This window comes from Bombina bombina, chromosome 3 (assembly GCF_027579735.1).
Source record: "Bombina bombina isolate aBomBom1 chromosome 3, aBomBom1.pri, whole genome shotgun sequence".
Classification (NCBI taxonomy): Eukaryota; Metazoa; Chordata; class Amphibia; order Anura; family Bombinatoridae; genus Bombina; species Bombina bombina.
The window spans coordinates 478255089-478275424 of NC_069501.1; the positions used below are offsets into that span (position 1 = coordinate 478255089).

General features: G+C 38.8%; 1 protein-coding gene across 1 annotated transcript in view; it reads right to left on the reverse strand.

Annotated features, from left to right (window-relative positions):
* The window catches only part of FKBP5 (FKBP prolyl isomerase 5), a 254558-nt gene that overhangs the window by 230722 nt on the left and 3500 nt on the right, over window positions 1–20336 (reverse strand). The gene's annotated exons all lie outside the window — the stretch shown is intronic.

The window sequence follows — 20336 nt, forward strand, 5'->3', positions numbered from 1 at the left end:
CTGCTATCGCTGACACCTACATTATATTATTAACCCCTAATCTGCCGCTCCGGACACCGCCACAACCTACATTATAGCTATGAACTCCTAATCTGCTGACCCCAACATCGCCGACACCTATATTATATTTATTACCCCTAATCTGCCCCCCCCAACGTCGCCGCCACCTACCTACACTTATTAACCCCTAATCTGCCGACCGGACCTCGCCGCCACTATATTAAATGTATTAACCCCTAAACCGCCACACTCCCGCCTCGCAAACACTATAATAGTATTAACCCCTAATCTGCCCTCCCTAACATCGCCGCCACCTACCTACAATTATTAACCCCTAATCTCCCGCCCGCACCGTCGCTGCTACTATAATAAAGTTATTAACCCCTAAACCTAACTCTAACCCTAACACCCCCCTAACATAAATATAATTTAAATTAAACAAAATAATATTCCTAAAATTAACTAAATTAATCATCTTTAAAACTAAATACTTACCTATAAAATAAACCCTAAAATAGCTACAATATAACTAATAATTACTTTGTAGCTATTTTAGGATTTATATTTATTTTACAGGCAACTTTGTATTTATTTTAACTAGGTACAATAGCTATTAAATAGTTAATAACTATTTAATAGCTACCTAGTTAAAATAAGTACAAAATTACCTGTAAAATAAATCCTAACCTAAGTTACAATTAAATCTAACACTACACTATCATTAGATTAATTAAATAAATTACCTAAAATAAAATACAATAAAATAAACTATTCTATAATACAAAAAAAACACTAAACTTACAAAAAATAAAAAAGAATTACAAGAAGTTTAAACTAATTACACCTAATCTAAGCCCCCTAATAAAATAATAAATCCCCCCAAAATAAAAAAAATGCCCTACCCTATTCTAAATTACCAAGTAACCAGCTCTTTTACCAGCCCTTAAAAGGGCTTTTTGCGGGGCATTGCCCCAGAGTAATCAGCTCTTTTACCTGTAAAAAAAAAATACAACCCCCCCAACATTAAAACCCACCACCCACATACCCCTACTCTAACCCACCCAAACCCCCCTTAAATAAACCTAACACTACCCCCCTGAAGATCTCCCTACCTTGAGACGTGTTCACCCAGCTGGGCCAAAGTCTTCACCCGATGGGGCAGAAGAGGACATCCAGACCGGCAGAAGTCTTCATCCTATCCGGGCAGAAGAGGACATTCGGACCGGCAGACATCTTCATCCAAGCGGCATCTTCTATCTTCATCCATCCGACGAGGAACGGCTCCATCTTCAAGACCTCCGGCGCGGAGCATCCTTCTTGGCCGGCGGACTAACGACGAATGCCTGGTCCTTTAAATTACGTCATCAAAGATGGCGTCCGTCGAATTCCGATTGGCTGATAGGATTCTATCAGCCAATCAGAATTAAGGTAGGAAAAATCTGATTGGCTGATTCAATCAGCCAATCAGATTGAAGTTCAATCCGATTGGCTGATCCAATCAGCCAATCGTATTGAACTCGCATTCTATTGTGATCTATTCTGATCGGAATTAGTTCTCTTAAAATGTTTTGTGGCAATTTACCACCTGGGTGCAGCTTCTTTTTAGCCCAGTAATTCTTATCACAGAGCAGAACTTTTTATATATATATATATATATTATATATATATATATATATATATATATATATATATATATATATATATATATATATATATATATATATATATATATATATATATATATATACACACATACACACACACACATATATACTTATATATATATATATATACACATATACATGTAGGGAGAAACGCGTTGATGTTTTTATTTATGGAGCCAGAATAACTTATACCATTTGAATCATTTGCACTTTGTGCTAAAGTACCCTCTATTGAGAACGGAGGTCTGTCTGGGACTTTATCCAAGATTCTTTCCAGGCTTGAACACCGCCAAATAGCAGGTACAATACAATACACCTAAAGCCTGTATCTAACGTCTGCAAAATTTGCACTGTCTAGTACTAAAGACAGGGTCAAGTTCCGCCCAAGCTTCTCATCACAAAACACTCTCAAGAATTCCTCAGTATCCAGCGTGCTATCGCACTAAGAGCGGATACTGTTTCATCATTGAGAGCGGACAAGCTAATCATCTGAAGTGTTTGAATGTGACATCACCCAATCGGACCGGAGCAGCTAATGAGATCTGCTACATGTGACCTAACAGCGTAAGGGGCATTACACACAGAGGTCAAACAGCCAGTAAGTCAAGCTGCGGTCCCGCACTTATTACTTCATCTTCAAACCAGGTACTGTGCTATATTATCTGCCTGAGGATTGTGCATAATATCCACTTATGCGTGGTCTGAAAAAGAAAAAAATAATTCTGCCTGGGACTGAATATGTCTGGAAAAGTATAAATTGCCTGGGAGCGGCTGTGAAGATTAAAAGATAAGTATTTGAAGAAAACAAGTGAAATATAAATTTTGATGAATTAACCCCTTAACGACCAACGACGTATGCCATACGTCCTCAAAAAAAAAACACTTAACGACCGAGGATGTATGGCATTTGTCGTCTGTTAAACAGAGCACTGGAAGCGATCGAAATCGCTTCCAGCTGCTCTAACAGTATTGCAAGGATGCCTCGATGTCTAGGCATCCTGCAATACTGTTGCAGAGTGCCGGGACTGGATTGATCACTCCCCCACGAGTGATCACTTCCGGTTTTGCTCCACGTGGAGCCCGACAGTGTTTCAGAGCATCGGAAGCGATGGGTCGAGGCACTTAGTTAGTTATACAATAAAAAAATAAAAAAAGTTAAAAAAAAAAAAACGGACAAAATAAAAAAAAAGCCCTAAATAGCCCCCCCTCCCCCTTCACTAGGCATCCAAGAGGGCGATGCCCAGTGCATCATGGGGCCTCTGGGGGTGTCCCTAGCCTGCATCATCATAGGGGCAAGCTAGGGTCACCCAATCTGAGCCTCCCACCCAAAAAAATAATAATAATAAAATACCCCATTTGTCTGATCATGTCAAAATTTGTAAATATTGACTATGATCAGTGTGGATCTCCCTCCCTCTCCTCACTTGCGATTTTGTTGGAGAGAGAGAGAGACCTGTATTTAGCAGAGATTTATTTATTTTATTTGTCAAAAAAATATAGAACCAAAGGCTCTTTTCAGAGTCATTAACCCCTAGCTTGCCAGTGATGGCCATAAATCACTGGCAGTAGCATAGCTGTACTTTTTTGCTGTCTGTGCATTTTTTTAGGGGTTAATTTTGTTGTAATTTTTTAAAAATCCAATGGCTCTTTTCAGAACCATTTAGTTAATTTAATTTTCAGAGCCATTAACCCCTAGCTTGCCAGTGATCGCTATAAATCACTGGCAGTAGCATAGCTGTACTTTTTTGCTGTCTGTGCATTTTTTTAGGGGTTAATTTTGTTGTTGTAATTTTTTAAAAATCCAGAACCATTTAGTAAATATAATTTAATTTTCAGAGCCATTAACCCCTAGCTTGCCAGTGATCGCTATAAATCACTGGCAGTAGCATAGCTGTACTTTTTTGCTAGTTAATTAATTTAGTTAATTAATTTAATTTAAATTTTTTTAGTAATTGTTTTCTGTGACAGATACAAAAATGTTACAGAAAATATATAGTGCTGAGGAGGCGTATGCCATCCTTGCGTCAGAGTCAGATGCCTCTATGTCTGACTCAGACCCCAATTTTGACCCTGCCATATGCTCAGATACATCACTAGATGCAGTCTCAACTGATAGTGATTTATCTGTGGCTGCTAGCCCCCCTGCTACCCCCCTACCAGCCCCCCTGCTAGTCCCCCTGCCAGAAGGAGGCGTGTTGCTGCCATTGCTGCTGAAGAGTGGGTATCGCCTCATCTCCAGAGGCCAGATATCCCACCCTTCACAGCAAATACTGGCATAAATATAGATGTGGCAGGTTTTAGCCCCCATCAGTTTCTGGAAGTGTTTCTGGGCGATGATGTATTGGGGAACATTGTCGCCCAAACTAATTTATACGCCCATCAGTTCCGTGCTGCAAAGCCTGGAACATATTTGGCAAAGCAGCAATGGGCCCCCATCAATGTGCCAGAATTAAAAAAATGCTGGGCATTGACTATGCTGATGGGCATCATAAAGAAACCAACCATTCGCTCCTACTGGAGTAGTAGCCCCATCTGCTCTACCCCCATTTTCTCCCAGACTATGTCGAGGAAGAGGTATGAAATGATTCTGCATTTCATGCACTTCAGCGACAACAGAATGTACCCCCCTAGGGAGCATCCCCAATTTGACAGGCTGTATAAAATCTGCCCACTTTTCTGCCAGGTTTGCAGAGGCTTATACACCAGGAAGGAATATATGCGTTGATGAATCCCTAATGAAGTATAAGGGAAGGCTGGGATTCAAGCGGTATATTCCTTCCAAGCGCTCCAGATATGGGGTAAAGGTGTATAAAGCTCTGTGACAGCGAGACTGTGTATACTCAGGCCTTCCGGGTGTATGAGGGAAAGGATAGCCACCTTGACCCTCCAGGTTGCCCAGAACATATGGGAACCACTGGCAAGATTGTCTGGGACCTGATATTACCCCTAATGAACAAAGGGTATCACTTGTACTTAGACAATTATTATACAAGTGTCCTTTTGTTCAAGCTACTGTACTGCTTTGATACAGTAGCTTGCGCTACCATTAAAAAGAACCGCGCAGGTTTCCCAGGACAACTTGTACGCACCCGGCTACGAAGGGGGGAGACCTCAGCTCTGCGCCAACAGGAGCTGTTGGCACTTAAGTACAGAGACAAGAAGGATGTATACCTTCTTACCACCGTCCACACAGAGAGGACGGTGGCGGTTTCTGTACGTGGCAGAGCTGAGATCATAAGGAAGCCAGTGTGCATCAAGTCTTATAAACGGGATATGGGTGGGGTTGATCTGGCTGATCAGCTGCTGCAGCCCTACCTAATTATGCGGAAGACAAGGGCCTGGTACAAAAAGGTTGCAATTTACCTAATGCAGATTGCAACCCACAACGCTTTTTTGTTGTTCAAAAAAGCAAACCCCAGAGTTAAACTTTTTTACAGTTTCAGCTCCAGATTATTACGGGGATTTTGTACCATGATGCACCTGCTCCCTGGGCGGTGATGGGAGAGAGCAGAGTTGGGGCTACCCATTTTATTTTTAAAATCCCCCCTACTGCCGCAAAGCAGAAACCACAAAAAAAATGCAGAGTCTGTACCAAGAGGGGGAAGAGAAGGGACACCATATATCACTGTCCTGATTGCCCTGGACAGCCTGCACTCTGCATTGCGGACTGCTTCAAGCGGTACCATACAATGGTCAATTTTTAAAAAAATAAATACATTTGCTGTTATATATATATATATATATATATATATATAATTTTTTGGTTATGTTTACTGTTAGATTTTTTTTTTTTTTTTACTTTTACTGTGCCAGATTTTTACATTTCACTACTTTTTTTTCTAAAATTGGGCCTGTTTTTTTTTTTTAACCAAAATCCCTGTCAAACCTATGCATGGGGGACATAGGTGTTCTCAGGGTGCCTTGCAAAAAACAACCTGAAGTATGTTTTTGTAATAACTTACAACAGTCTCTCCTAAATCATAGTCAAAAAGCAATGTGTCTGTAAAAATGAAAATTGAAAAATAACCACCATACACTTTCTCCAATTTTTTGGGCTAAAACGGTTGCTTCAAAGGCATCAAAGCACACCATATACAATACCTTGGGGTGTCAACATTTCAAAAATATACACTTTCATAGCAATAAATAAAAGTGGGGTATGCGATAGGCCTATCTTTAGTTTGGGGCCTATCAGAAGAAATACTCTCATTTTTAATAACTAAAATCACAAGTCATAAAATTGTAACATAACCTTCCCAAAATCCTGGCAAACATATGCATGGGGGGCATAGGTGTACTCAGGGTGCCTTGCAGAAAACAACCTGAAGTATTCTTTTGCAATAACTTACAACAGTCTCTCCTAAATCATAGTCAAAAAGCAATGTGTCTGTAAAAATAAAAATTGAAAAATTACCACCATACACTTTCTTCAATTTTTTGGGCTAAAACGGTTGCATCAAAGTCATCAAAGCACTCCATATATACCTTGGGGTGTCAACTTTTCAAATATATGCACATTCATGGAAAACAAATAAATTGGGGTATGTTAAAAGACCCCCCAAAAAGACGATAGGCAAAGAAAATATGTTAAATGTGAAAAAAAAATCACAAACGCATGTCAGACATTTGGCATTGCACCCCCCAAACAAGCCACCAAACCTATGCATAGGTGGTATCACTGAACTCAGGAGATGTTGGTAACCAAATATTGGTGTCTTCTTTGGTAGTAACACATAACAGGAGCTGTGAATCCATGTCTAAAGTACAATCTATGTGAAAAATAACACAAAAAAAATGAATGCCCAATAGTTTGACAAAGACTAGTGGTTGAATTAGTGCATGCAAAGTGTTAAAATACCAGCATTTGAAATACCCTAGAGAACCCGACACACCTATACATGGGTGGTATCACTGTACTCAGGAGATGTTGTTGAACACATATTGAGGTGTTTTTTGGCAGTAACACATAACAGGAACTGAAAATCCATGCCTAAAGTACGTGTGTGAAAAATAGCACAAAAAAATGACTACCCAAAAGTTTGACAAAGACTAGTGGTTGAATTAGTGCATGGAAAGTGTTAAAATACCAGCATTTGAAATACCCTAGGGTGTCTACTTTTCAAAAATATATGGTTTGATGGGGGTAAATTCCATTGGCCAGCTTCAGAAATGTCCCAAATAGGACATGGGTGCATGATGACCGATGTGAAAATTCCAAGTTGAAAAACTGGAATGCGCTACCTAAAAATAAGGCCTTTTAGCCCCCAGAGAACCCGACACACCTATACATGGGTGGTATCACTGTACCCAGGAGATGCTGCTGAAGACATATTAGGGTGTTATTTGGCAGTAACCCTTAACATTATCAGTAAATGTATTCTTAAATTGCTATTTTGTCAAAAAATCAAATACATTATAATATAAAAAAATATATACATTTGAAGGTTTATTCAGGGATTCCTGACAGATATTGGTGTTACAATGTAACTATCGTCAATTTTTAAAAAACATGGTTTTGAAATAGCAAAGTGCTACTTGTACTTATTGCCCTATAACTTGCAAAAAAAGCAAAGAACATGTAAACATTGGGTATTTCTAAACTCAAGACAAAATTTAGAAACTGTTTAGCATTGGTATTTTATGGTGGTTGTAGATGTGTAAGATTTTGGGGCTCAAAGTTAGAAAAAAGTGTGTTTTTTTTTCCATTTTTTCCCTCATATTTTATAAAATTTTTTATAGTAAATTATAAGATATGATGAAAATAATGGTATCTTTAGAAAGTCCATTTAATGGCGAGAAAAACTGTATATAATATGTGTAGGTACAGTAAATGAGTAAGAGGAAAATTACAGTTAAACACAAACATTGCAGAAATGCAAAACTAGCCTTGGTCCCAGAGGGTCAAAAAATTGAAAAGTGGTCTGGTCACTAAGGGGTTAAAGTGCCCTTGTTTTTAATAGGATTATTAAAAAACGGGCACAGATTCATCTGAATTGACATTCACTTTAAAAATAAAAAATAAATTTTAAAAAATCCTAAAACTAAGCCCCAAATAGGTACTCCCCGTTCCTGAAGTCCAGCAGAGAATGTCTTCTTCCAGGCAGCTCCATCATCTTCTATCTTTATCTCGAGTGAAGGTTGCACAAAGCGGAGGTGCAGAGCTGGCTTCCCCGTTGCAAGAATACTCAGCAGCGGCTCTCAGCAACGGTCTTCAGTGGCGGTGGTCCTCAGCGGCATGGAGACTCCTCTTCATGCGATCGTCCGTCGCACACTGAAGATTGAATGCAAGGTACCCCATATTTATTGGGGTACCTTGCATTCCTATTGGCTGAAATTTTGAAATCAGCCAATAGGATGAGAGCTACTTAAATCTTATTGGCTGATCTGAACAGCCAATAGGATTTCAGTAGCTCTCATACTATTGGCTGATTTCAAAATTTCAGCCAATAGGAATGCAAGTTACCACAAATTGAATGCCATACCTTACATTAAAGGGACAGTATACACTCATTTTCATATAACTGCATGTAATAGACATTACTATAAAGAATAAGATGCACAGATACTGATATAAAAATCCCCTTTCTTTTGCATATGAAAAGACCCTTTACACAAACAGGAGCAAGCTGGAGTAGGTAGCTGACGGTATTCAAATAAAACTTTGGGGCTTGGTTAGAAGTCTGAAAATCAGAGCAATGTTATTTAAAAATAAGCAAAATTATACATTTTTTAAAAAAAACTAACTTTATGGGCTTTATAAACAGATCATCTACAAAACATTTGTGCAAAGAAAAAATGAGTGTATAATGGCCCTTTAAATGTTCAATGTACACCGGAGATCGGATGAAGAGGAGCCTCCACGCCGGACTTCAGGAACGGTGGAGTACCTATTTGGGGCTTAGTTTTAGGATTTTTTGGGGGGGTTTATTTTTAAGATTAGGGATTTAATGGGCTGTAAAAGAGCTGATTGCCCTTTTAAGTGCAGCAAAAGAGCTCAATGCCCTTTTAAGGGCAATGCCCATACAAATGCCCCTTTAGGAGCAATGGATAGTTTAGGTGTTTTTAGTGTTAGTTTTTTTTTTTTTTTGGGGGGGTTGGGTGGAGGGTTTTACTGTTAGGGGGTAATTGGTCATTTTTAACTTAGGGAAATGTCCTGCAAAAGGCCCTTTTAAAGGGCTATTGGTAGTTTAGTATTAGATTAGGGGGTGTTTTTATTTTGGGGGAATTTTTTTTTTATATAGGGGTATTAGTTTAGGTTTAATTTTTTTATTTTGGATAGCTTTGTTTATTTTTTTCTGTAATTTTAGCTTGGGAGTTTCTATTTTTTTTAAACATAGACTGCCCTCTGGGCAGGCTTTTTACCTAGTATGTATATATATATATATATATATACACATATATATATATATATATATATATATATATATATATATATATATATATATATATATATATATTTCAAATGGCGGAGTTTCCCTATATTTTGATACTTATGCAAACTAAAATTATTTTCTATAAATACCTAGTATGCTGAAAAAAAATAGGTGAAATGAGTGAGGATACATCACGGAAAAAAACATAATTTATGTAAGAACTTACCTGATAAATTCATTTCTTTCATATTAACAAGAGTCCATGAGCTAGTGACGTATGGGATATACATTCCTACCAGGAGGGGCAAAGTTTCCCAAACCTTAAAATGCCTATAAATACACCCCTCACCACACCCACAAATCAGTTTAACGAATAGCCAAGAAGTGGGGTGATAAGAAAAAAAGTGCGAAGCATATAAAATAAGGAATTGGAATAATTGTGCTTTATACAAAAAAATCATAACCACCACAAAAAAGGGTGGGCCTCATGGACTCTTGTTAATATGAAAGAAATGAATTTATCAGGTAAGTTCTTACATAAATTATGTTTTCTTTCATGTAATTAACAAGAGTCCATGAGCTAGTGACGTATGGGATAATGACTACCCAAGATGTGGATCTTTCCACACAAGAGTCACTAGAGAGGGAGGGATAAAATAAAGACAGCCAATTCCTGCTGAAAATAATCCACACCCAAAATAAAGTTTAACAAAAAACATAAGCAGAAGATTCAAACTGAAACCGCTGCCTGAAGAACTTTTCTACCAAAAACTGCTTCAGAAGAAGAAAATACATCAAAATGGTAGAATTTAGTAAAAGTATGCAAAGAGGACCAAGTTGCTGCTTTGCAGATCTGGTCAACCGAAGCTTCATTCCTAAACGCCCAGGAAGTAGAAACTGACCTAGTAGAATGAGCTGTAATTCTTTGAGGCGGAATTTTACCCGACTCAACATAGGCAAGATGAATTAAAGATTTCAACCAAGATGCCAAAGAAATGGCAGAAGCTTTCTGGCCTTTCCTAGAACCGGAAAAGATAACAAATAGACTAGAAGTCTTACGGAAAGATTTCGTAGCTTCAACATAATATTTCAAAGCTCTAACAACATCCAAAGAATGCAATGATTTCTCCTTAGAATTCTTAGGATTAGGACATAATGAAGGAACCACAATTTCTCTACTAATGTTGTTGGAATTCACAACTTTAGGTAAAAATTCAAAAGAAGTTCGCAACACCGCCTTATCCTGATGAAAAATCAGAAAAGGAGACTCACACGAAAGAGCAGATAATTCAGAAACTCTTCTAGCAGAAGAGATGGCCAAAAGGAACAAAACTTTCCAAGAAAGTAATTTAATGTCCAATGAATGCATAGGTTCAAACGGAGGAGCTTGAAGAGCTCCCAAAACCAAATTCAAACTCCATGGAGGAGAAATTGACTTAATGACAGGTTTTATACGAACCAAAGCTTGTACAAAACAATGAATATCAGGAAGAATAGCAATCTTTCTGTGAAAAAGAACAGAAAGAGCGGAGATTTGTCCTTTCAAAGAACTCGCGGACAAACCCTTATCTAAACCATCCTGAAGAAACTGTAAAATTCTCGGTATTCTAAAAGAATGCCAAGAAAAATGATGAGAAAGACACCAAGAAATATAAGTCTTCCAGACTCTATAATATATCTCTCGAGATACAGATTTACGAGCCTGTAACATAGTATTAATCACGGAGTCAGAGAAACCTCTATGACCAAGAATCAAGCGTTCAATCTCCATACCTTTAAATTTAAGGATTTCAGATCCGGATGGAAAAAAGGACCTTGAGACAGAAGGTCTGGTCTTAACGGAAGAGTCCATGGTTGGCAAGATGCCATCCGGACAAGATCCGCATACCAAAACCTGTGAGGCCATGCCGGAGCTATTAGCAGAACAAACGAGCATTCCCTCAGAATCTTGGAGATTACTCTTGGAAGAAGAACTAGAGGCGGAAAGATATAGGCAGGATGATATTTCCAAGGAAGTGATAATGCATCCACTGCCTCCGCCTGAGGATCCCGGGATCTGGACAGATACCTGGGAAGTTTCTTGTTTAGATGAGAGGCCATCAGATCTATCTCTGGGAGCCCCCACATTTGAACAATCTGAAGAAATACCTCTGGGTGAAGAGACCATTCGCCCGGATGCAACGTTTGGCGACTGAGATAATCCGCTTCCCAATTGTCTACACCTGGGATATGAACCGCAGAGATTAGACAGGAGCTGGATTCCGCCCAAACCAAAATTCGAGATACTTCTTTCATAGCCAGAGGACTGTGAGTCCCTCCTTGATGATTGATGTATGCCACAGTTGTGACATTGTCTGTCTGAAAACAAATGAACGATTCTCTCTTCAGAAGAGGCCAAAACTGAAGAGCTCTGAAAACTGCACGGAGTTCCAAGATATTGATCGGTAATCTCACCTCCTGAGATTCCCAAACTCCTTGTGCCGTCAGAGATCCCCACACAGCTCCCCAACCTGTGAGACTTGCATCTGTTGAAATTACAGTCCAGGTCGGAAGAACAAAAGAAGCCCCCTGAATTAAACGATGGTGATCTGTCCACCACGTTAGAGAGTGCCGAACAATCGGTTTTAAAGATATTAATTGATATATCTTCGTGTAATCCCTGCACCATTGGTTCAGCATACAGAGCTGAAGAGGTCGCATGTGAAAACGAGCAAAGGGGATCGCGTCCGATGCAGCAGTCATAAGACCTAGAATTTCCATGCATAAGGCTACCGAAGGGAATGATTGAGACTGAAGGTTTCGACAGGCTGTAATCAATTTTAGACGTCTCTTGTCTGTTAAAGACAAAGTCATGGACACTGAATCTATCTGGAAACCCAGAAAGGTTACCCTTGTTTGAGGAATCAAAGAACTTTTTGGTAAATTGATCCTCCAACCATGATCTTGAAGAAACAACACAAGTCGATTCGTATGAGACTCTGCTAAATGTAAAGACGGAGCAAGTACCAAGATATCGTCCAAATAAGGAAATACCACAATACCCTGTTCTCTGATTACAGACAGAAGGGCACCGAGAATCTTTGTGAAAATTCTTGGAGCTGTAGCAAGGCCAAACGGTAGAGCCACAAATTGGTAATGCTTGTCTAGAAAAGAGAATCTCAGGAACTGATAATGATCTGGATGAATCGGAATATGCAGATATGCATCCTGTAAATCTATTGTGGACATATAATTCCCTTGCTGAACAAAAGGCAATATAGTCCTTACAGTTACCATCTTGAACGTTGGTATCCTTACATAACGATTCAATAATTTTAGATCCAGAACTGGTCTGAAGGAATTCTCCTTCTTTGGTACAATGAAGAGATTTGAATAAAACCCCATCCCCTGTTCCGGAACTGGAACTGGCATAATTACTCCAGCCAACTCTAGATCTGAAACACAATTCAGAAATGCTTGAGCTTTCACTGGATTTACTGGGACATGGGAAAGAAAAAATCTCTTTGCAGGAGGTCTCATCTTGAAACCAATTCTGTACCCTTCTGAAACAATGTTCTGAATCCAAAGATTGTGAACAGAACTGATCCAAATTTCTTTGAAAAAACGTAACCTGCCCCCTACCAGCTGAACTGGAATGAGGGCCGTACCTTCATGTGAACTTAGAAGCAGGCTTTGCCTTTCTAGCAGGCTTGGATTTATTCCAGACTGGAGATGGTTTCCAAACTGAAACTGCTCCTGAGGACGAAGGATCAGGCTTTTGTTCTTTGTTGAAACGAAAGGAACGAAAACGATTGTTAGCCCTGTTTTTACCTTTAGACTTTTTATCCTGTGGTAAAAAAGTTCCTTTCCCACCAGTAACAGTTGAAATAATAGAATCCAACTGAGAACCAAATAATTTGTTTCCCTGGAAAGAAATGGAAAGTAGAGTTGATTTAGAAGCCATATCAGCATTCCAAGTCTTAAGCCATAAAGCTCTTCTGGCTAAGATAGCCAGAGACATAAATCTAACATCAACTCTAATAATATCAAAAATGGCATCACAGATGAAATTATTAGCATGCTGGAGAAGAATAATAATATCATGAGAATCACGATTTGTTACTTGTTGCGCTAGAGTTTCCAACCAAAAAGTTGAAGCTGCAGCAACATCAGCCAATGATATAGCAGGTCTAAGAAGATTACCTGAACATAGATAAGCTTTTCTTAGAAAAGATTCAATTTTTCTATCTAAAGGATCCTTAAACGAGGTACCATCTGATGTAGGAATGGTAGTGCGTTTAGCAAGGGTAGAAATAGCCCCATCAACTTTAGGGATTTTGTCCCAAAATTCTAATCTGTCAGGCGGAACAGGATATAATTGCTTAAAACGTTTAGAAGGAGTAAATGAATTACCCAATCTATCCCATTCCTTAGCAATTACTGCAGAAATAGCATTAGGAACAGGAAAGACTTCCGGAATAACCGCAGGAGCTTTAAAAACCTTATCCAAACGTATAGAATTAGTATCAAGAGGACTAGAATCCTCTATTTCTAAAGCAATTAGTACTTCTTTAAGTAAAGAGCGAATAAATTCCATCTTAAATAAATATGAAGATTTATCAGCATCAATCTCTGAGACAGAATCCTCTGAACCAGAAGAGTCCAAAGAATCAGAATGATGGTGTTCATTTAAAAATTCATCTGTAGAGAGAGAAGATTTAAAAGACTTTTTACGTTTACTAGAAGGAGAAATAACAGACAAAGCCTTCTTTATGGATTCAGAAACAAAATCTCTTATGTTATCAGGAACATTCTGCACCTTAGATGTTGAGGGAACTGCAACAGGCAATGGTACATCACTAAAGGAAATATTATCTGCATTAACAAGTTTGTCATGACATTTAATACAAACAACAGCTGGAGGAATAGCTACCAAAAGTTTACAGCAGATACACTTAGCTTTGGTAGATCCAGCAGGCAGAGGTTTTCCTGTAGTATCTTCTGGCTCAGATGCAACGTGAGACATCTTGCAATATGTAAGAGAAAAAACAACATATAAAGCAAAATAGATCAAATTCCTTATAAGACAGTTTCAGGAATGGGAAAAAAATGCCAAACATCAAGCTTCTAGCAACCAGAAGCAAATGAAAAATGAGACTGAAATAATGTGGAGACAAAAGCGACGCCCATATTTTTTGGCGCCAAATAAGACGCCCACATTATTTGGCGCCTAAATGCTTTTGGCGCCAAAAATGACGCCACATCCGGAACGCCGACATCTTTGGCGCAAAATAACGTCAAAAAAATGACGCAACTTCCGGCGACACGTATGACGCCGGAAACGGAAATGAATTTTTGCGCCAAAAAAGTCTGCGCCAAGAATGACGCAATAAAATGAAGCATTTTCAGCCCCCGCGAGCCTAACAGCCCACAGGGAAAAAAGTCAAATTTTTGAGGTAAGAAAAATATGATAATTAAAGCATAATCCCAAATATGAAACTGACTGTCTGGAAATAAGGAAAGTTGAACATTCTGAGTCAAGGCAAATAAATGTTTGAATACATATATTTAGAACTTTATAAATAAAGTGCCCAACCATAGCTTAGAGTGTCACAGAAAATAAGACTTACTTACCCCAGGACACTCATCTACATGTTTGTAGAAAGCCAAACCAGTACTGAAACGAGAATCAGTAGAGGAAATGGTAAATATAAGAGTATATCGTCGATCTGAAAAGGGAGGTAAGAGATGAATCTCTACGACCGATAACAGAGAACCTTATGAAATAGACCCCGTAGAAGGAGATCACTGCATTCAATAGGCAATACTCTCCTCACATCCCTCTGACATTCACTGCACGCTGAGAGGAAAACCGGGCTCCAACTTGCTGCGGAGCGCATATCAACGTAGAATCTAGCACAAACTTACTTCACCACCTCCCTTGGAGGCAAAGTTTGTAAAACTGATTTGTGGGTGTGGTGAGGGGTGTATTTATAGGCATTTTAAGGTTTGGGAAACTTTGCCCCTCCTGGTAGGAATGTATATCCCATACGTCACTAGCTCATGGACTCTTGTTAATTACATGAAAGAAAGTTAAAATTTGTGTGTAAATTCTGTAAGGGCAAAAAATCCTCTCTAGCACAGGTGTGTGAAAATGGTTTGCAGTGAAATTTGTTTAAATGCAGGTTTTAAACTTAGCTTATTAAAGGGACATTAAACACTAAATAAATGCTGGATAGAATGATGCATTCAAGAAAAGATTAGTCTGCGAATAACATTCGGCTAGATTACGAGTTTTGCGTTATGAGGGGTGCGGTGCTAACTTGCACGTTATTGTCACCGCTCACTTACCTACAGCGCTGGTATTACAGGTTTTCAGAAACCCGGCGTTATTAGGCAATAAGTGAGCGTAGAGCAAAATTGTGCTCCATACCACACTCCGATGCCAGCGCTGCTTAAAGGGACAGTCTACACCAGAATTTGTATTGTTTTAAAAGATAATCGCTTTATTACCCATTCCCCAGTTTTGCATAACCAACACAGTTATAATAATATACTTTTAATCTCTGTGATTATCTTGTATCTAAGCCTCTGCAAACTGCCCCTTTTTTCAGTTCTTTTGACAGACTTGCAGTCTAGCCAATCAGTGCCTGCTCCCAGATAACTTCACGTGCATGAGCACAGTGTTATCTATATGAAATTAGTGAACTAACACCCTCTAGTGGTAAAAAAACTGTTAAAATGCAATCTGAAAAGAGGTGGGCTTCAAGGTCTAAGAAATTAGCATATGAAACTCCTAGGTTAAGCTTTCAACTAAGAATACCAAGAGAACAAAGCAAAATTGGTGATAAAAGTAAATTGGAAAATTGTTTAAAATGACATGCTCTATCTGAATCATGAAAGTTTATTTTGGCCTAGACTGTCCCTTTAAAGGGACACTGAACCCAAATTGTTTCTTTCGTGATTCAGATAGAGCATGCAATTTTAAGCAACTTTCTAATTTACTCCTATTAGAAATTTTTCTTCATACTCTTGCTATCTTTAGTTGAAAAAGAAGGCATCTAAGCTTTTTTCTTGGTTAAGAACTCTGGACAGCACTTTTTTATTTGTGGATGAATTTATCCACCAATCAGCAAGGACAACCCAGGTTGTTCACCAAAAATGGGCCGGCATATAAACTTACAGTGGGGAAAAAAAGTATTTAGTCAGCCACCAATTGTGCAAGTTCTCCCACTTAAGAAGATGAGAGAGGACTGTAATTTTCATCATAGGTATACCTCAACTATGAGAGACAAAATGTTGAAATAAATCCAGACAATCACATTGTCTGATTTGGAAAGAATTTATTTGCAAATTATGGTGGAAAATAAGTATTTGGTCACCTTCAAACAAGCAATATTTCTGGCTCTCACAGACCTGTATCTTCTTCTTTAAGAGGCTCCTCTGTCCTCCACTAATTAACTGTATTAATGGCACCTGTTTGAACTTGTTATCAGTATAAAAGACACCTGTCCACAACCTCAAACAGTCACACTCCAAACTCCACTATGGTGAAGACCAAAGAGCTGTTGAAGGACACCAGAAACAAAATTGTAGACCTGCACCAGGCTGGGAAGACTGAATCTGCAATAGCAAGCAGCTTGGTGTGAAGAAATCAACTGTGGAAGCAATAATTAGAAAATGGAAGACATACAAGACCACTGATAATCTCCCTCGATCTGGGGCTCCACGCAAGATCTCACCCGTGGGGTCAAAATGATCACAAGAACGGTGAGCAAACATCCCAGAACCACACGGGGGACCTAGTGAATGACCTGCAGAGAGCTGGAGCAACGTAACAAAGGCTACCATCAGTAACACACTACGCTGCCAGGGACTCAGATCCTGCAGTGCCAGACGTGTCCCCCTGCTTAAGCCAGTACATGTCCGAGCCCGTCTGAAGTATGCTAGAGAGCATTTGGATGATCCAGAAGTGGATAGGGAGAATATCATATGGTCAGATGAAACCAAAGTAGAACTGTTTGGTAGAAACACAACTTGTCGTGTTTGGAGGAGAGAGAACACCATACCTACTGTGAAGCATGGAGGTGGCAACATAATGCTTTGGGGCTGTTTCTCTGCAAAGGGAACAGGATGACTGATCCGTGTACATGAAAGAATGAATGGGGCCATGTATCGTGAGATTTTGAGTGCAAACCTCCTTCCATCAGCAAGGGCATTGAAGATGAAACATGGCTGGGTCTTTCAGCATGACAATGATCCCAAACACACCACCCGGGCAACGAAGGAGTGGCTTCGTAAGAAGCATTTCAAGGTCCTGGAGTAGCCTAGCCAGTCTCCAGATCTAAACCCCATAGAAAACCTTTGGAGGGAGCTGAAAGTCTGTGTTGCCCAGCGACAGCCCCAAAACATCACTGATCTAGAGGAGATCTGCATGCAGGAATGAGCCAACATACCAGCAACAGTGTGTGACAACCTTGTGAAGACTTACAGAAAACGTTTGACCTCTGTCATTGCCAACAAAGGATATATAACAAAGTATTGAGATGAACTTTTGATATTGACCAAATACTTATTTTCCACCATAATTTGCAAATAAATTCTTTCCAAATCAGACAATGTGATTGTCTGGATTTGTTTCCACATTTTGTCTCTCATAGTTGAGGTATACCTATTATGAAAATTACAGGCCTCTCTCATCTTCTTAAGTGGGAGAACTTGCACAATTGATGGCTGACTAAATACTTTTTTTCCCCACTGTACATTCTTGCATTTCAAATAAAGATACCAAGAGAATAAAGAAAATTTGATAATAGGAGTAAATTAGAAAGTTGCTTAAAATTCCATGCTCTATCTGAATCTCGGAAGAAAAAATTTGGGTTCAGTGTCCCTTTAAGTCAGCGGTGAGCTGGTTGTACGTGTTCGTGCACGATTTCCCCATAGACATCAATGGGAGAGCCGGCTGAAAAAAAAATCTAACACCTGCAAAAAAGCAGAGTAAAGCTCCGTAACGCAGCCCCATTGATTCCTATGGGGAAACTAAATTTATGTTTACACCTAACACCCTAACATGAACCCCGAGTCTAAACACCCCTAATCTTACACTTATTAACCCTAATCTGCCGCCCCCGACATCGCCGACACCTACATTATACTTATTAACCCCTAATCTGCTGCCGCCGACACCTACATTATATTTATTAACCCCTAATGTCCCGCCCCTAATGTCACTGCAACCTACCTACATTTATTAACCCCTAATCTGCCGCCCCCAACGTCACTGCCACTATACAAAATGTATTAACCCCTAAACCTAAGTCTAACCCTAACACCCCCTAACTTAAATATAATTAAAATAAATTGAAATAAAATCCACTATCATTACCTAAATAATTCCTATTTAAAACTAAATACTTACCTGTAAAATAAACCCTAAGCTAGCTACAATATAACTAATAGTTACATTGTAGCTAACTTAGGGTTTATTTTTATTTTACAGGCAAGTTTGTATTTATTTTAATTAGGTAGAATAGTTATTAAATAGTGATTAACTATTTACTAACTACCTAGCTAAAATAAATACAAATTTACCTGTAAAATAAAACCTAACCTGAGTTACACTAACATCTAACATTACACAACAATTAAATAAATTACATAAATTAAATACAATTACCTAAATAGTTAATAACTATTTAGTAACTATTCTACCTAGTTAAAACAAATACAAACTTGCCTATATATAAAAATAAACCCTAATATAGCTACAATGTAACTATTAGTTATATTGTAGCTATCTTAGGGTTTATTTTATAGGTAAGTATTTAGTTTTAAATAGGAATTATTTAGTTAATGATATTAATTTTTATTTAGATTTATTTTACTTATATGTAAGTTATGGGGTGTTAGGGTTAGACTTAGGTTTAGGGGTTAATAAATTTAGTTTAGTGGCGGCGACATTGGGGCGGCAGATTAGGGGTTAATAAATGTAGGCAAGTGGTGGCGATGTTAGGGACAGCAGATTAGGGGTTAATAATATTTAACTAGTGTTTATGATGTTGGAGTGCGGCGTTTTGGGGGTTAATATGTTTATTATAGTGGCGGCGATGTCGGGAGCAGCAGATTATGGGTTAATAATTTTATTTCAGTGTTTGCGAAGCGGGAGGGCCTCGGTTTAGGGGTTAATAGGTAGTTTATGGCTGTTAGTGTACTTTTTAACACTTTAGTTATGAGTTTTATGCTACAGCTTTGTCACATAAAACTCATAACTACTGACTTTAGAATGCGTTACGAATCTTGCGGGATAGGCTGTACCGCTCACTTTTTGGCCTACAAATAAAATCTTGTAATACCGGCTCTATGGAGGTCCCATTGAAAAAAGACTTTACGAAAATTGCGTAAGTTAATTTGCGGTACGGCAAAAAAGGTGTGCGGGACAGCTGTACCTACAAGACTCGTAATAGCAGCGGTAGTGAAAAAGCAGCGTTATAACCCATAACGCTGCTTTTTTACTCATAACGCAAAACTCGTAATCTAGATGATTGTTTTTAAAGTTTCATTAGCTGTTTAAATATTGACAAAATAAGTGTAAAGTTTTAGGGGCCCATTTATCAAAGGGCTTGCGGACCTGATCCGACACAGCGGATCAGGTCCGCAAGACCTCGCTAAATGCGGAGAGCAAAACGCTCTCCGCATTTAACATTGCACCAGCAGCTCACAAGAGCTGCTGGTGCAACGCCGCCCCCTGCTGACTCGCGGCCAATCGGCCGCCAGCAGGGAGCTGTCAATCAACCCGATCGTATTCGATCGGGTTGATTTCCGGCGATTCCTGTCCGCCTGCTCAGAGCAGGCGGACAGGGTTATGAAGCAGCGGTCTTTAGACCGCTGCTTCATAAGTTGTGTTTCTGGCGAGTCTGAAGACTCGCCAGAAACACGGCCCTTCAAGCTCCGTACGGAGCTTGATAAATGGGCCTGCAAGTGTCTATAAAAAAAATGGGAGCTGCCATGTTGTAACTTAGGTTGCTTCTCTACTGTGGCCAATTAGAGAGAGTTATAAATAGGTCACTAGAGTGTGTAGCCAAAGGCTTTGTGGAATAAAGCAGTGTTCTGCACTTCCATTTCTAACAGGAATTGAAATGCTCACAATTTCAGAATGGAATTATAAATGATAAATAATGAAAGTATATTGCAGATTTTTTTTTAATATATGATTTATCATTTTATATTACTTTATCAAAGTGTGAAATGTCCCTTTAATATCAAAATAAAATCAATTAATGAGGTACATTAAATTAATTATTGTAGAAAATTTTGATTAACC